The 13,620-nt window shown below is 40.1% G+C and overlaps 2 protein-coding genes across 2 annotated transcripts in view; one reads left to right on the forward strand and one right to left on the reverse strand.

Moving 5' to 3' along the window:
• LOC100990811 (fucose-1-phosphate guanylyltransferase) overlaps positions 1-13,620 on the reverse strand; it is a 345,681-nt gene that overhangs the window by 19,108 nt on the left and 312,953 nt on the right. The window lies entirely within an intron of this gene.
• The window catches only part of LRRC53 (leucine rich repeat containing 53), a 43,370-nt gene continuing 41,711 nt past the window's right edge, over positions 11,962-13,620 (forward strand). The window contains exon 1 of the mRNA XM_034967643.3: positions 11,962-12,060. The gene's annotated coding sequence lies outside the window, so the exon portion shown is untranslated. The remainder of the gene's footprint in view (positions 12,061-13,620) is intronic.

Genomic DNA, 13,620 nt, shown 5'->3' on the forward strand with positions numbered 1-13,620 from the left:
ACGCAAAGTGCTTAGAAGAATCCCTAACACACAGGAGGTGCTCAGTATTAGCTACCTTATTATTGTTATTATTCTTATTCTCATTTATGCCTGCTGCATTCTTTCCTTCCCCTCTTCCACTGAATAATGCTACTTATCTTTCAGGCCTCAGCTTCTCTCTCCCCAATACTTGGTTAAGTGCCCTCTTTAGTATGTTTTTTATCACACTGAAGAATCTCATCTTTCATTCTTTGTCTCTTTCCCCAGTATCCAGCTCATAGCCCATGCTAAGTAAAATACTTACTATATAATTGAATGCATAGAAAGTAGGTATAAAAAAGCAAATTAATTGGCTACCTCTCTTTCCAGCCCCAAAGTACCTCAGCCAGAGCAATCCTTTTAGAAACAATCCTAATGATGTTACCTCTCTGCCCAAACCCCTGCAGTGGCACGCATCTCAATCATAGTAAATCTCCAAGTCCTACCAGTGGCCTGTCCCCCTTCATAATGCAGCCCCTTTACTTCCTTTCTTTTTCTTTTTTTTTTTTTTTACTTTTTTAAAAAGTTGCCTGTCACTCTTCTCACATTAGAATAAAATCTCCATGAGGGAAAAGATTATTTTCTGTGTTTTATTTGCTGCTGTATCTCCAGACCCTAAAAGTAAAAGCTTTGGATATTTGCTAAGTGAACGAATACATTAGATTAAAGTATGCCCATTGCTCTTAGAACCAAGAAAAATGACAAATCTTTTATGAGCATCATTCCAGAAGAGATTTATGTGACCTTTTCCTAATGCATTTTCCTGTGCAATTTTTTAATAGGGAGAAGTTGTGTGGAGATTCCACAGTTAGTCACCAGTTGGCCCTACATACTCCAGCTGTGGCCACAGCCAGTGAAACTCCACAGCAGCCCTGGAGTCCGCACAGTGTCAGGTGCAGAAGACTTGCACTTTGCTATCTAATGGGCCAAGCCCCCTCTGTTTCTGGCAGGCCCACAGAGCTATTCACTTTGCATGTTACCATAACCATCTGAATGGGGCAGAGATCAGGCTGTTAAAATTCCCAACAGACTCTTCAGAATGCCTCTAAATACTTCTGATGGTAATTGCTACATGGTTACTCTGTGTTTTGAAGACTTTTCACAAAGAAGAATTCACTGGAGCCTTTGTGGGCACTGCCGCAAATACTACTGGACTGTGTTTGTGGCTGGCCACAGTTAGGCTCTTGACAAATGCCAATGCTTTGCAAAAACAATTTTTGGTGAAAGCAACAACTCCACATTCACTCATGCCTTTGGAATTGTGGCTTGATGGAATTGCCTTGTTCTCCATATGGGCACAGGGAGTGGAATATCACACACTGGGGCCTGTCGGGGGTGGGGGGAAAGGGGAGGGATAGCATTAGGAGAAATGCTTAATGTAGATGACAGATTAATGGGTGCAGCAAACCACCATGGCACATGTATACCTATGTAACAAACCTGCACGTTCTGCACATGTATCCCAGAACTTAAGTATAATTTAAAAAAAAGAAAACCACATGCCACAGGGCACTGTTTCCCCAAGACCAAAGAAAACCTCAAAAGTTGTATTAGCAATTACCAACAAATAGGTATTGATCACCTACTGCATACCAGACCAGACACTGCCAACTGTCAGGGCCTGGCATACAGTAGGAGCTCAACCTCTGCAAAGCTAGACTCATGAAGAGGGCAGAGCTGAAGTCTAAATATTCACCGAAATTACTATAAGCAGCTAATGGCCAGGCCGAGCCTATAACTTTGAGGCCTTTTTTTTTAAGTGAGTCTCTTTCTCTTTCTCTCTTTCTTGTTGTTGCTTTTGGGCATTTCAAAAGAAAATTAAAAAAAAGAAAAATCTTATACATCAGCCAAGTATGTTTGAATACACACACACAATAAAGGAAAAAAAAATTGCTTGTTCTCTTAGATATGTGTAAAGAAAAACACAAATATCATGCTCAAAATTTGATGATACATGTCTTTAGAAATCCACTATGAGGTATCAAGTGAGATAATGTCTATAAATGTGTTTTTTGAAATCATAGGTGTTAGAAAATTTATTTCACATACAATTCCTTATTTAATCTTCCCAGCAACTGTGTGGTATCGGTATTATTATATATATTGTTTTCTTGAAGAAACTGAGGGCAAATTGGTCAGGCAACTTGCCTCAGGTCACCTGGCCTGTAAGAGGGAAGAGAGGAATCAGACAGAACCTATACTGAGGCTCACTGTTTTTCTGCTCCACAACATGGCTGTATTACAGAAACTTTGTGATCTGCTGTAGTGAATGCATGGGGTTTCCCCTCTCATTAGTAATTTGGATTCTTCAATTTCCAGTGGGCAGTTGGGCTTGGAGTTAGAAGTGTAGGCTTCTGATCATGAACCTACTGAAGCTTTGGATCACGCAGTGCTGGATTTTATGTGTTCACAGTTTAATCTTGAATTCCTTCTACAGGTAAAGTTTCCACTAAAGCCAGGGGCTAATGTAAAAAGACTACAGATTTTCAACCTAAGAAATACACCAGTTTTAATCCAGATTTGAATCAAATGATCAATATTCCAATCAGAAAATGAATCATGTTATTCTGGGATTGCTTCCTGGGGCATTTCTCTCTTTCTCTTTCTCTCTCTCTCTCACACACACACACACATACACCTTAGGGACCAGAAAAACAGCTACTTACATTTTGGGAATATGCAGGAAAAAGACAGATTCTCTCTTTTTCATGCTACTTTTTAAATGTATAATACCCTCAGGAGTAGGTCTTCTATACTGTGTGGGGAGAATTAGTCATGCAACTCGTACTACAAATATTCCCCAAGCACCATTCTGGAAGTGTACTCCTTGGTCTACCTTTTAATATGAGACACCAAGCTGAAAGGAAATCCTGTCTAGGGAACAGGTAATCTGAGCTGCTGCAGGTTCCCATAGGAATGCTAGGAACTCACTGCCTTTATTTATGCGCATTTGCGGCAGCTGCATCCTTTGGATTCTGGCTCTTAGCAAGTACAAGCAGCAGCTCCAAGAGCAGATCTGTCCTAAATGTCTCTCTTTGAAGCCCCTGAGTCTATAGCCTTGTATTTGTGTCTGGCCCTGATTCATCAAGGGCCTGAATGCTTCACCTGCTATATTAAGTTTCCAATAGTGCCTGAACCAGATTTTTTTTTAAAAAGAACAATCCCTGGCCAGCGAATCAGCATGAGAGCATTGGAAAAGTGATAAGGCAGATAGTAATTACTGTCTGTCATATATCATTGGAGGGATGTTGATATATCTCCCTCATCTGAATTTTTTTTACTCTACCTGGATCTCAGTTACCTGTTTAGAAGATTAACAACAGTTGGATGCAGCCCCAGAATCACTCTGGGCTTTTGAGTAGTTATGATTCATAGCAGAAATGGCATTATGAATAGACCAGCACAGGCTTTAAAGAAATTCTGACTTATTCTCAGGGATCAAAACACCTAACATTTCAGTAGAAATAGCAAGAAACATTCACTCACCCATTTATTCATTCATGTATTCATTTATGAGACCCTGTGCCCTTCTTATCATAAATTTATCACGCTTTGCTGAAATGGCTTGTTCACCAACTCTGCGAGAATAGCGACTGGGGCTGTCTTGCTGATCACTGTGACCTCCATGCTAGGAATATAGTGCGTCTTTACCAATCATTTGCTAAATAAAGGAAGGCAGAAAGGCCAATCATTTGCTAAATAAAGGAAGGCAGAAAAAGGCTTTATGGAAATAGTAGCATTTAATTTTGACTGCATATATGTATATATAGGTATATATATATACACATACACACATACGTAATGCATTTACATGTATGTGTGTGTGAGAGAGATAAGGTAAGGATTTATTGCATTAGAATACATATTTCATAAAATAGTTAACATTTATTGAACAGTAACTATGTGCCAGGTATTGTTTTAAGTGACTTACATAGTTTGTTTCATTTAATCCTCATAATAACCATGAAGTAAGTATCATTATTATGCCTGTTTTATAGATTAGGAAGCAAAGAGCAACTAGAAAGAAGTTAATGAGCTTGGGCAAGATCGCACAGAGAAAATGGCAGTGCCACAATGTGAACCCAGCCAGTCCTACTGGGAGCACATGCTCCTTATAACTACAATACACAACCTCCAAATATATCCTAATTTCAGCTCTACAAACTTCTGTGGTGATGGAGAGAGGACATTATCTAAAAATATTCTGAAGTTGAAGCTGTTGCCCAAAGGAGAAATAGCTGTAAGAACACTCTGTCCAGTCAGGGCAACCAGAGCACAGAAGGTGGATCTGTGCTCCCACAGATAGGACCCCTACACTGCCACAGGGACCCTGTGGACTATTCAATCTTCCCTTCACCTCTGCTCCCATGTCACCACTATTCACAACTGTGCAAATTAAAGCTCCAAGCAATCCTCCCCAAGATGAGCCAGCTCCATATGTACCTTCCAGATCTAAATTTCATAAGGGGCTTCTTAGCCCTGTTACACCCACCCCAGCTGCAACCCACATGTTGCAACTCAAAGGGGACTGTTTTCTTTATCACCGCCACATAGACCAAGTCCCAAATACCACATAGTATGCCCCAGGCCTCCCTTCCTTCTCTTTTGTTCTCAGTGTCTTAAAAATGGAAGCAGACCATACAGTTAATATTTAAAGAAGGATTGATTTTTCCCATTTTTTTTTGAAGTTGTGAGACAAAAATTTTGGTGTTTTGCCAAAAATTTTGGAAAGGGAGGAAGGAAAAGGTCAAAAGAGACAAGCAAGGACTGAGGGAAAAAGAGCCAGAGGCAGAAGAGATAACAGGGAAACAGATGGATGGATGGGCCTCAGAAATGAGAAGGTCGATTTCTCCATCCAAGGAGAAGAGAGGAGAATCCATGGAGTCACAGAGAGACTGGAGGGGCTGAGGAAGAAAGGTGGTGGAACTCACGCGAAGTAGTCTCAAATTCTTCAGAAAAGTCGGAAGCAAGGTCACTTCAATTCTGTACGTGTATTTAAATGCCATATCTTAAAATTTCACACTCAAGATTCCAGTTGAGTCAATTTTTTGAAAAATTGAATTATCATTTATAATCAAGGTATATGAGGATGCACATGCATAAGAATGACACTATGGACTTTGTGGACTCAGGGGGAAAGGGTGGAAAGGGGTAAGGGATAAAAGACTACAAACTGGGTTCAGCATATACTGCTCAGGTGATGGGTGATCCAAAATCTCACAAATCACCATTAAAGAACTTACTCATGCAACCAAATACCACCTGTTCCCCAAAAACTTATGGAAATAAAAAATTAAATATATAAATGAGCTTGGGCAAGATCACACAGAGAAAATGGCAGTATCCAAAGGAGAAATAGCTGTAAGAACATGCTGTCCAGTCAGGGCATCCAGAGCAGAGAAGGTGGATCTGTGCTCCCACAGATAGGACACCCACACTGCCACAGGGACCCTGTGGACTATTCAATCTTCCCTTCACCTCTGAATGACACACATTATAAACTTAAAGCTTTGGCTTGACTATAACATATCTTCATTATAGGTACTTGTCCTCACATTAGAAAAATTTCATGTATAAAATGTAATTTTCTTTTAAAGATATATTCTGTGGGGTTATTTTGTAAGACTATTTACTTTATAAAAAAGATTCTTAGAAGTTTTTATCTCTATTCTGGCTTTCTTATGATTTTAGTTTAAAAATCAATTCAAAAATTACACTTTTAAAGTAGGGTAATTTGTTTTAAATTGAAGACTAAATACTCCTTAAATAATCCATATTTGTAAATGTTGTTTTAAAAACACACCCTTTACTTATGGAAATAAATTATATAAAAGCAAAATATGTGTTCAAAACACTAATATAATAATTTTGAGCTTAAAAAACAGATATCGTTTTGAAAACACTATTAGCAATGGACTATGAAGCCTCTGCACTGACAGTGTGCTCCCCAGACAGGCATCAGGTGAAACACGGGAACCATAAGCTTCGTCACGATTAGTAGAATCCACTGAGATCTGTAAGCAGTGGGAGCCATAGAGCCACCCTAAAAAGAAGGCGTATTGAGGTGGGAGAATCAGAGATCCTTGAGGTAAGAAAAGCATCTCAGAAGCAACCAAGAGTCTATAACTGCCCTTTAGATACATTGGTCCCTTTAGGTAAAGAAGAAGAACGAAAATGCTGTGGAAATCTCATAAATAAAAACAATGAAAGGAGTGAACAGTAAGAGGCTATGTGGAAATAGGAGATGAAAATAAATATAAAAGAAGAACTCCTTTCAATTTCTATTGATGACCTAATGATTCTTCTAGCCATCCAGACTGAAAAGCAGACTGTCACATCTGACAACTCTTTTTTCCTCCACTGATCAGCAAACCCTCTCCATCTACTCCACTGGGCCAATATTTCTCAACATCTATTATCATTTCTTTGCTTCTTCCTGACTTACCTGGGAACCTCCTGGTCCACCATCTGTCCTCTAGTAACCTGCACACGGCTGCCCTATTAATCTCCTAAAAGTGCTATTCTGGCGAGGTCATCGCTTGCTCAAAAACTTTGAATGACTTCCCACTGTATGCCGACCACAGTCAAAGATTGTTACTTTAAGTACTAGCTAGAGCAGTGGTTCTCAAAGTATGATGCCTGGGACATCAGCCTCCCCTGGGAACTGGTTAGAAATTCAAATGTTTCACTCTACATCACACCTGCTGAATCAGAAACTCTGGTAGTGGGCCCAGCAATTTGTGCCTTAAAAAATCTTCCAGGTGATTCTGGTGCATTTTCAATTTTGAGAGCCACTGGCTTTGTGATTGAGACCATGAACTAAGATGTCTTAGTTTCAAATCCTTTTTCTGTTTACCAGTCGTACCCTTTACACAAGACACTTTCTAAGCCTCAGCTTCCTCATCAATGAAATAGAACCTAACTGAGGTTGCCACTGTGAGTTGGACATAGCAGATTATATATAATGCTTAGCACACAGCCCACACATATGGAGCTCTCCATAAATACCATTATTACTAACAATTATTATTAAAGGCTACTCCTGCTCTGATTCTAAATGCTTTCTACATGCTGGCTTAGTTGACCCATTTACCGTTTCTTGTCCAGCCTGGTACCACCAGCACAGTACCTTGCTCAAGTAAGTGTTTGAAGGTTTGACATATGAATCAGTGAGGAGCTAATGCCAGAAAATTTTTGATACTAATTAAGTTCCTTAGGGAAGAAGAAGCTTAGTTTGAAATTGGATGGAGTGAAAATTCTAATGAACGTTAATGAGGCATTGATTTGCTATCTGACCTGACAGAATATAATAAACCAGTTGTCTTTTGTTCCCATCTGTAAAATGGGATTAATGTTATTAACCTTTTTTTTTAAAGAGTTACCCCTACAAGATATGTTGCATATAGAAAGTGCCCACAGGTGTTGAGAATGATTTGTGTAATACATAATAATGAACAGCATCTACCAAAATAGGGGTGGGGGAAAAGCTGAATTAAATAATCCCTATCAACAGAGCTGGGGACAAGAATGTTTCTGTTTTTATTTTTTTGAATTGCTATCAGTGTTTTCTCTTAATGATGCTCATGGGAGCATGACTGTAAATATTTCTTTTAGACTTCTGTAGAGAGGTTGCTGGAGAAAATACTGTCTATCATGTAGTTAACAATTGTTGATATCATTTTTGTGAACTGGCAATAAGGGCATTTCATCTATGTAGAATATTCCAACACTGAAAAATCCCAGAAGTAAGCTGCCTTAACTTGTTATAATAAGGGCTGGGGAAATGTGGCTATATGAGGGCACATTCATTATTACTACTGGAGAAATAATGCTGGAATTAGTGATGGGGAATATACAAGCCATCCTCAACCAAGCTGTGGAAATGTCCTTCTTTTTAAACGTGGCTGACCGTGCCACTTACTATTGAGGTCCCACGGCCCATAGTAGCAAGGTCCCACGGTCCAGGTCTCAAGCAGCAGGCCTGGGTCTATTTCTCCAGCCTCATCCTCTATTGCTCCCTGCCTCATATAGGCAGGCTCTACACACAATGAACTTCTTTCTCACAGTTTTTCTCACATACTAAGCCCCACAGTAAAAGGACTTCATCTCTTTACTCTGACACCTCATGCCTTGTATTATACGGATTTGATATTGCCTTCCTGACTCAACTATTCTCATCTTAAGTCAGAAACCATGTCTTATTTTTTCCTTTATTTTCATCATTTAGCAACATATCTAGAAATTATGAATCCCTTCCCCATCCAAGTAAATAGTGATTGAGCAGATGAGTGAACAAACAAATGGATAGCAACATTCATTGAGTAGTCTTCAACATTAGTCAAAATTTTTTTTCCTGGCTAATGGGAAATTTCAGAACAGAAATAAATGACCATATTTTTAAAATTTTGAAATACCAAAGTTATTATCAATAAGAACATGGATGATTTGCACTTCAGACCTACATTCTCAGCCTAGTTCCAACTCAAAGATCCACAGAAGATGGCTTCACCAGTAAGTTGATTGTCCTTTCCTTCCCCTCTAGTGAGGCTCCTAAAGACATCAGTACTACTCTCTCCATTTACATTTTCTGCAAAGGCAAGTCCCTTCTTCTCAACTGAGTCAGACATCAGAACCTTGAAGGCAGCCAGGAGGTAAACTGGCTCTATGGGGCATTAGGTTGGCAGGTGTAAGTATAGTCCTTTTAATAACTAATGATCTCCAGTCTAAAGAAATAGCCAATTTAGGAAGACTAGGCTTCTGAAGAGAAAAACCTCAGATTTCCCTTAGCTTTTATCATACTTATTTTTTGACCTACTTGAATGTCATTGCCAGATTCAGCTTTTAGTTATTTCCATCAGTGTTCAGTCTCCATCCCTCACCTGTTGTGTCTGCCCACCTCAAACCATGATCCCCTTAGTTTGACTACATCGGATGTCAGCCACCTGCCCACCCTGAGTTATGTCTGACCTCAATTACTTGCAATCTCTTCCTGACTTCTGCCCTAATTAGACTTGTGCCTCTTGTAAAACTGGTTGCCAACAGCAACCATCAGAGAAACTTCAGTCAAATAGCACACCCTTTCCTAGTATCATTTCTATATTTATTGGCATGATAAAACGTTAGAATTTCACCTTAACTTTGGTTAAACATATATTTATTTTCTGACAAAGCACCAAAAAAAGTATTTCAAGTCTCATACTGGGTTAGGTGTGGGTTTTCCGCATAGTCCCAAATGATGAAGGAAAAATAACGTGACTATGACCCTCAGGAAGGGCACTGACCTAACATTCAGTCTGGAGTTGGTTTTCTTCCTAAGTTCTATGAAGTTATGTCATCCTCTGTATTCATTTCCTAGGGCTGCCATAAGAGAGTTCCAAAAACCTGAAGGCTTCAAACAACAGAAATGTATTCTTTCACTGTTACGCAGGTTAAAAGTCCAGAGTCAAGGTGTTGGCAAGGTTGGTTCTTTCTGAAGGAATATTCTGAGGAAAATTCTGTGCCCGCGTCCTAGTTTCTGGTGAGGGCTACAATCCTTATATTCCTTGGCTTCTAGGTAGAGCACTTCAGTCCCTGCCTCCATCATCTTCACATGCCATTCTTCTGCATGTCTTTGTGCTCTTCTTATAAAGACACAAGTCATCTTGAATTAAGGGCCCACCCTACTCCAGTATAAACTCCTATGAACTTCTCACATCTGCAACAACCCTGTTTCCAAATAGGGTCACATTTTGAGGTACCAGGGTCTGAGATTTCAACATATCTTTTTGGGGGATACAATTCAGCCCATAATACCCCTTCACATTTTTACCACAATCTTGATCTTGTTTTTTATCATGAGTTCCAAACAGAATTTCTTATGCTGTCCTAAAAAGAGCACACATGGCTTTGGGTTTAGATAGACTGGAGTCAATCCCAGCTTCCCCCCTTACTATCTCAGGAGATGTTTCCTGTTTTGACCAGTTTTCCCATCTTCAAAATGGAAATAATATCTACCTAGCAAATAATTGGGAATATTATATTGATAATATGTGTACTAGTACATAGTAGGTTCTCAATAAATTCTATCAAGGCTTTTCTTCTTAAGTGAATAATTGTTAGATAGTAGAGAACAACATAGCAATTTCTATTAAAATGGACCTTTTCATTAATGCTCCCCTTTTTACTTAAATGCTTCCTCTCAATAAGGAACTTCTGTGCAAGTGTATACACAATCACACAAATTGCCAAAAGCATCACAAAGCGCTTTCAGCTTGTCAGCTTGTAAGCCTCTGACAAATACATAGAATTGTGTGAAAACGCTTTAAAACAATTGCTCCTAGCATTTTGGTCAGAATGTATTTATTAGACCGTATCTTATACTTGATTGTGAAAATAAACAAGGACATAAATGATCTGGCTTTAAATGCTCTATAAAGTCTGCATTACAAGACTCTATGATTCATAAAGGAAGCTTCTATTTTGGTGTGCCTGGGTAAATTTGGCTATGCAAACTTCGAATAGCCTTTGAATTGAAAAACGCAGTTATCGTTTACTGGCTGACAACCTTTTCAAGGGAGAGAGAGGCAGGCACTGTACAACCAAAGATAACTTTACTTAATTAGTTTTTGGAAGATTATTTACTCCCCTTAGTCTATAGAAAAACAAAGGTCTGTCAGCACCAGATGCATCTGAGCTTTGCAGATGCGGTTGTGGCTTCTTGAAATCTTTAAAGATTCATCTAAAATATGCTTTCAGGTCTCCTTTTTGTGAAACTTTGACAGGATAATAGAATTAGATTTGCTGAATTTCACTAAACTGTAAAGTAATGTGTCATCAGCTTCACTTACTTTCCAAAAAATATTTCTCTCTGGTAATGCTCATCAATCTAGCTTTTCAACCCCTAAACATGAAACTCTGAAACAAAAAGGATGACTCCATCAGTTACGCAAGTGACAAGATGTTAAACATTTAACACTCCCACATAGTAGCGCCAGCTGCCTCTGGATGAAGCAGATTTGCTTAGGTTTGGCATAGAGAAAAAAAGGAAGACAAAGAGAGGAAAAATGAAAGGAAGAGGAACTCCTCTTGCAGTGAGAATGCAAAGTTCTCTGCAGATGTGCAGGAGTCTGAAGTGGGATGCGCCTTCTGCACAAACCTTTTCTTCTGAGGGAACATTGCAAAGACAGTCATCATCAGGTTCTCAACTCCTACTACCAGTGCCCCTGCATCCCCAACATTTCATGGACTCACTCTGATAAGAACACCTAGTGCACTGGATTAAAATAATGAAAGGACGGAGACTCAGTAAATTTCCACATCCCAGTATAATTTCTCAATAAATATCAGCTGAATAAACGAACTAGGAAAGCACACGTGGGCCTCTGGGTCATTCGGACTCTTTCTCCACAACCATTTCCTCATCTTAGGCACCTACCTCTGCTGTAATCTCAGGCCAGTGAAACAGTATCGACTGAGCAAGCTGTGTGCTAGGTTGATTCTAACAACAGAATCCCTTGACTTTGTTAACAGCCCCAAACTGGCATCAACTTTAAAGAGTCAAGACTATTTTCCTCTTTAAGTGTCTTATCAAGAAGAATGTTAGTGAAAGGGCAAAAGTCATCTATAGTTTTCCATGGTGAGCCATTTACCTGGATGAGGGACAGAAAAGGCCAGCTTTAGGTGATCACATAGTGACCCCATCATAAGGCTTGTTAACAGAGAAGTTTTCCTTGTAGAGTGAGGCATGCTGCAGGGGGTGCCCATTTTGAAGAATACAGTATGAAGCTCCCAACAGTGAAGACAGAATGGTATAAATAGCAACCCGTCAGTGGTAGGTGTTTGTTCTTTCACTCAGTGGACTTCTGATGAGTAACTACCATGTGCCAGGCGTTATTCCAGGCACTAAAGGATGAAGCCAGGAGGGGGTGGTGCGGGAGTGGAGATGCATATAAAGAGGAATAAGGCATATGGCTGAGATGCTGGACAGTTAACTCCGTAGGTCTCAGATTCATCATCCACCTTTTAATGTAGAGATTCACAAACTACAAGCTGTGAGACCTTTGGGTAAGTTAATTTCTTTCTTTTGGTGTTTTTGTTATGATGGCTGGATTTTTACACCTTTATTTCTCTTTCCTCACCATTTAAAGAGACAGACTTATAAACAGATGATCATGTGGGTGATGTCATCAGTATAGGAATGTCATCAGTACAGGAATAGTTGAGTGCCATGAGCCACCCTGCAGTGTTGCCTGTTTTGCACAGTTCTAGGGGCCAATCTTGGGTTCAAGGTGGAGCTCTACTGTGTCTATGTCACTCATGTCTCATCTGGATTACCATATTATCCCTAGCTCCATGTCTGAGTCTGTACAATCACTGACAGTAAACACAGCTGCAGAAATCATGCCCCTTTAGGGTCCCTCACAGTTCGAGTCATGCCCCAGGGCAATTTCAATAAAGACTGGTGGCTGCTATATCCAGTCCCATCCAGATCTTTTCATGCTCACTGCCTGAATGAAGAGAAGAGTCTGAGGTCTCAGTGACTGGAAGGGAAGCTGCATGAAGGAAAGCTGCCCTCTTCCTTCCGATTTTCCTTGGGTACTGAACTTACTTGTCTCCACGTTCTTTTATTTCTACTTCTATTGACTTTAGATCCTCATCTATAGCTTCTGCTCTACCCACACTCAACCCTTTGCTGTTCCCAAATGTACTGTGCAGGTTCCCACTTTCCTGCCTTTGTCCCTGTTGCTTCCCTTTCCTAGTATACTCTTTCTTCCTTTCTCTGCTTGGTTAACTCTGCCAAACCCAAGTGAAACGGGATGGCTTTTGGGAAGCCTACCTTGACTCTTCCCAGGCTCACAGGGCTACCTACACATGGCACAGTACTTATCTTCCTATGTGTTTCTCTGACCTCCTCCCTTAAACTGTGAATTCCCCCAGGACTGAAGAGATCTCTAATCCATCATTGGGTGTCCAATATTTACTACATGATTCAATACATAAGAGCTGCTTAATAAATGATAGATAAATGCATATCCAATGAAATTAGATCAGTGAAGAGGCTAGCGTAATAGGGAAAATGACACATACATTTGTGTTTTCCACCTGTAAGTAATATATTGTTAATTCTTTAAATAAAGAAAATAAGAGTGAATTACTTGAGGTCAGAAGTTCAAGACCAGGAGTTCGAGGCCAACATGGCAAAACCCTATCTCTACTAAAAATACAAAAATTAGCAGGGTGTAGTGACATGTGCCTGTAGTCCCAGCTACTCGGGAGCCTGAGGCATGAGAATTGCTTGAACCCGGGAGGCAGAGGTTGTGGTGAGCCGAGATCACACCATTGCACTCCAGCCTGGGCAATAAGAGCAAAATTCCGTCTCGAAAAAAAAAAAAAAAATAGGCTGGGCACGGTAGCTCACGCCTGTAATCCCAGCACTTTGGGAGGCCAAGGCAGATGGATCACCTGAGGTCAGGAGTTCCAGACCAGCCTGGCCAACATGGTGAAACTCTGTTTCTACTAAAGATACAAACATTAGCTGGGCATGGTGGCAGACGCCTGTAATTCCAGCTACTTGGGAGGCTGAGGCAGGAGAATCACTTGAACCTGGGAGGCAGAGGTTGCAGT

This window comes from Pan paniscus, chromosome 1 (genome assembly GCF_029289425.2).
Source record: "Pan paniscus chromosome 1, NHGRI_mPanPan1-v2.0_pri, whole genome shotgun sequence".
Taxonomy (NCBI): Eukaryota; Metazoa; Chordata; class Mammalia; order Primates; family Hominidae; genus Pan; species Pan paniscus.